The 5,039-nt window shown below is 35.9% G+C and overlaps 1 pseudogene; it reads left to right on the plus strand.

The window, feature by feature from the left end:
• Positions 1–1,013: 1,013 nt before the first annotated feature.
• LOC128068050 (olfactory receptor 10AG1-like) lies at positions 1,014–1,945 on the plus strand (annotated as a pseudogene).
• Positions 1,946–5,039: the final 3,094 nt, after the last annotated feature.

The raw sequence follows: 5,039 nt of genomic DNA on the forward strand, positions 1-5,039 counted from the left end.
GTAAAAGAGGAAAGTGAAAAAGTTGGCTTAAAGCTCAACATTCAGAAAACGAAGATCATGGCATCCGGTCCCATCACTCCATGGGAAATAGATGGAGAAACAGTGGAAACAGTGTCAGACTTTATTTTTTGGGGGGCTCCAAAATCACTGCAGATGGTGACTGCAGCCATGAAAGTAAAAGATGCTTACTCCTTGGAAGAAAAGTTATGACCAACCTAGATAGTATATTCAAAAGCAGAGACATTACTTTGCCGACTAAAATCCGTATAGTCAAGGCTATGGTTTTTCCAGTAGTCATGTATGGATGTGAGAGTTGGACTGTGAAGAAGGCTGAGCGCCTAAGAATTGATGCTTTTGAACTGTGGTGTTGGAGAAGACTCTTGAGAGTCCCTTGGACTGCAAGGAGATCCAACCAGTCCATTCTGAAGGAGATCAACCCTGGAATTTCTTTGGAAGGAATGATGCTGAAGCTGAAATTGCAGTACTTTGGCCACCTCATGTGAAGTGTTGTCTCATTGGAAAAGACTCTGATGCAGGGAGGGATTGGGGGCAGGAGGAGAAGGGGACAACAGAGCATGAGATGGCTGGATGGCATCACTGACTGAAAGGACGTGAGTCTGAGTGAACTCAGGGAGTTGGTCATGGACAGGGAAGCCTGACGTGCTGCGATTCATGGGGTCACAAAGAGTCGGACACGACTGAGCAACTGAACTGAACTGAAGTGAAAATGGATAGATTTTGCTCTGCACACAAAAAGATTCAAAACGAAAGTGCATAACTCTTAAGCATATCACTTTCATTTCAAGCTAACCCTTAAATTGCAACTTATGCTTTTATATTTAGAATTTAGCATACATAGTCTCCATTAGACTTCAGTTTTGTTGAGTCCAGGATATAAAATACTAGACATTAATAGTGAATAAATATCTTATGTATTATTAATGATTCCTCTAAATCCCTTTAATTTATAGAATTACAAAAGAGATAAATGCCTAATTGTACTATTTTCACTGATGGAACCTCAGAAATATCTAGCAAATGATGAAATTTGTTCTTTGGGATTTTCTGAGGTTCTCAGTCTCCAAATGTTTCTTTTTGTGATGTTTCTGTTTGTCTCTGTGATAACTCTGGTGGGAAAGGGCATCATTATTCTCATAAGCAGGACAGACCAGACTCTCCAGACTCCCATGTACTTTTCTTCAGTAATTTTTCCTTCTTGGAAATCTGTTATGTGTCTGCCACTCTTCCTAGAATGCTCATAAGCTTTGGACTCAGAAAAGACATATTTCTTTGCTTGTTTGTGCAACACAGATGAATTTTGTCCTTATATTTGGAAACATAGAGTGCCTGCTTCTACAGTGATGACCTATGACCACTATGTGGCCATTTGTGGTCTCTTGAACTATCTTCTGGTCATGAACCACAAGGTCCATGTCCAGCTGGTGGCTGCCTGCTGTGTCACTGGAGTTCCAACTGAGGTAGGGCAGACGTGCCATATTTTCTCTCTGTCCTTTTGTAGGTCCAACCAAATCAATCACTACTTTTTTGACAACCCCCCCCCCCCCGCCCCCCAGTACTGAAGCTGGCCTGTAGGGACACTTTTCTGAACGAGATGTTGGTCTTTACAGTTGCTGTGCTTTTTGTTATGGTCCCTTTTCTGCTGACTCTTGGCTCCTACAGTAGAATCACTTCCACCATCCTGAAGTTGCCATCAGCAATAGGAAGAGCAAAGGCTTTCTCCAGCTGCTCATCTCATGTCATGGTTGTGACTTTATTATTTGGATCTGCAATCGTTACATATTTATGACCTAAATCCAGAAATTCTTCCAGAACAGACAAATTTCTCTCAGTTTTCTATAACACTATCACCCTGATGTTTAAAACCCTGATATACATGCTGACAAATAAGGATGTCTTGGCAGCCTTGAGAAAACTGCTACCTTAATGTAAAGCATTAGCTGCTTGATTTAAACTCATTTTTTGTTTTCCTATTTAATTTTGCCATTGTATAATCAGAAATAGTTAGGTTGCTTTCCCACATGATTAATAGATACGTTATATTCATTCATTCCTGGCCTTTTTGTTTTATGCTGGATTTTTTTAAATATCAGGATTATATTATGCTGTCTTGCTGATAAGAAACTATGTATTTAGGCAATATTATATTTACTCCACAAATTTACTGGTGATTTGCAATTTTATAAGAAAATATAGTATCACTTACTTACCTTTTCCCCTAAAACCGTAGATATTTTTGTACTTTCCTGTTCCTTTGATTATCATGCACTTTTTTCCCCCTTGTCATGATATTTTTAGATAATATAGATGGCAAAAGTTTGGAGAACTGTTGTTAAATATCTATGTGTTTTTAACTTTAGACATTTTACTTTTCAATGACTTCAATTTGATCCTTCTGTAAAGGTTAAATATAAAACTGCATAATGATCCTTAAGTTTTTGTAGTGTGGCAATAAATTTTTACCCTCTGCTTCTCTCTGAATTATTCTCTGTAGATATATTTTGTTTATATAGCCAAATCATACTACCAGCATCTTGATAATTTGTTAACTTAATTTTTATTAATGCCAAAAATATGAATGCATGTTTGCTGTTCAGAAATATAAGATGTATGGGGTTCAATGATTTTCTGCCCATATAGTGTTATCCATTCTCTAAGATCTCTTGCTTAAAAAAAAAATCTTTTGGTGAAGTATATAATTGAAATTAAAAATAATTGGGGTATTTAGTACATTATTTTCCCAAGTTTTCCTTGTTGTAAAGGATGATAACTTGATAAGACAGAATCACTATATTAAACTAAAAGAAGTTACTGTTAAAAAGACCTTGTATTTCTTCAAATGGAAAGAGCTAAACTATGGACAGTACATTGAATCATTTTCAGTCAAACTGATTGAGAAATGATGCAATCTGAGGATATTTTTTCTTTTCTTTTTAAATCTGTGTTTCTCTTATTATATTATGTGTTTAAATTATTTTTCATCAGACCATAATTCATCTATCAGCTAGTTCTCTTCTTTGAGTAGGTATCATGTCATCAAAAAAGACATCTAAAAGGCACACAAAAATTACAGCAATCATTTCAGAGGAGATAATGTGCAGATGACAGTAACAGATGACAGCTGTGGCTATTACAAATTACCTGTTGAGAGGACTAAAGGAAGTAAAATATAAAAGTTGGTTTTGTAGCCATTTTGAAGTCCTCTGTTTCAATATTCTGTTGCTGCACAACAAATTATATCCAAAATTTATGGTTTATAATAATTTAATTTGATTATATCACATGCATTGTCCAGTATTGAGGCAGGGATCAGCTGCATGGTTGTTCTCTTCCATATAGTATTGAATGGCATCACTAAAGAGAATTCATATGGTGACTGATTTGGTTTTCATGTCTGAAAAAGCTTCACAGAGCTATATCCTGTAGTTACAATGATGCATTACAGAGAAGAAAAATCCAGTTTTTACTTAACTTGCATACTCTAGAGGAACAAACTATTATTAGATAAATAATAAAGTAATTTAGCATAAAAGCATAAAATAAATCATACAGTAAAATAATCCAGATTGAACTTGTGACATTAGAATGGTGTTTAACTTAGTTTTGGAAGTAAGAAGTTAAAGAATGCTTTCAGTAAAAGATGACACTAAAGTAATTTTTAAAAATATATACCTACAATAGGGGTAACAAACACAATTAAATTAAAAAATGTTGAAACATGCCCTCCTGTAATTTGAACCAAGGAAAGGGATTTTTCTCTCTCAGTTTTTATTCAACATTTTACTAGATATACTAGCCTATACAGTGGGGGGAAAAAAAAGAGAGAGAGAGAATAAAATGCATATATGAACATTGTAAAGTGTTAGTCGCCCAATCATATCTGACTCTTTGTGACCCAATGAACTGTATCCTGCAAGCCTCCTCTGTCCATGGAATTCTCCAGGCAAGAATACTGGGGAGGGTAGCCATTTCCTTCTCCAGGGGATCTTCCCAACGGGATCAAGCTTAGTTCTCCCACATTGCAGGCAGATTCTTTACCATCTGAGCCACCAGGGTTTTATTAACCTATTTGTCGGAAGAAGTTATATTTGAATATGTAGAAAATATTTAATCTATAATGAAGTTATTAGACATAATAAATGAATTCAACATGTGTACTGGATACAAAGTCAACAAAGACAAATCATTTCCATATGTGTGTACACGCTAAGTCACTTCAGTGATGTCCGATTCTCTGCGACCCTATGGACTGTATAGCCTGCCTGGCTCCTCTGTCCATGGAATTCTACAGGCAAGAATACTGGAGAGGGTAGCCATTCCCTTCTCCAGGGGATCCTCCTGATCTAGGGATGGAACCCACCTCTGTTATGTCTCTTGCATTGGCAGGCAGGTTCTTTACCACTAGTGCCACCTGGGAAGCCCTTATTTCCACATCAAAAAGCAAAAATAAGTAGACATTGAAAATACTATTTAAATAGGAACAAATATATGAAAATTTAAAAAGTAATAGAAATGAAAACCCTGCAGGAAGTTTATTTAGTAAACTAGAAAATAATTTGAGAGAAATTTAAAATAAGGAAATAAATGGATTGCTATAACATTGTTATGTACTGGAAAACTCAATATTTAAAAGATGTCACTTTTCCCTGATATAATTCAATTCAATGATACAGAAACTCTATGAAATAAAGTAAAATTCCTTTGGTGTATGAGTGGGTGAGGTGGTGTACAAAGGAGTGTGTGTGTGTGACTTAGGTCGACTCTAAATTGTGTATATAAAGACAAGCAATTATCACCAAGGCACTCCTGAAGAACAGTAAAATGAGAGGATTTACTTTACTGGACAGCATGCCTTACTATAATACTGCAGAATTCAGGCAGTGATTGATAAAGACATCAGTGATATGTGATAGAGAGCCCAACACATATCTCCTTCATGCACCCACACTTAAAAAAAAAAGAGATAAAACTAGAAGTAACCAGGGGGAAATACATACCATAACAATGGGACAGATTTGTTT

This window comes from Budorcas taxicolor, chromosome 23 (genome assembly GCF_023091745.1).
Source record: "Budorcas taxicolor isolate Tak-1 chromosome 23, Takin1.1, whole genome shotgun sequence".
Taxonomy (NCBI): Eukaryota; Metazoa; Chordata; class Mammalia; order Artiodactyla; family Bovidae; genus Budorcas; species Budorcas taxicolor.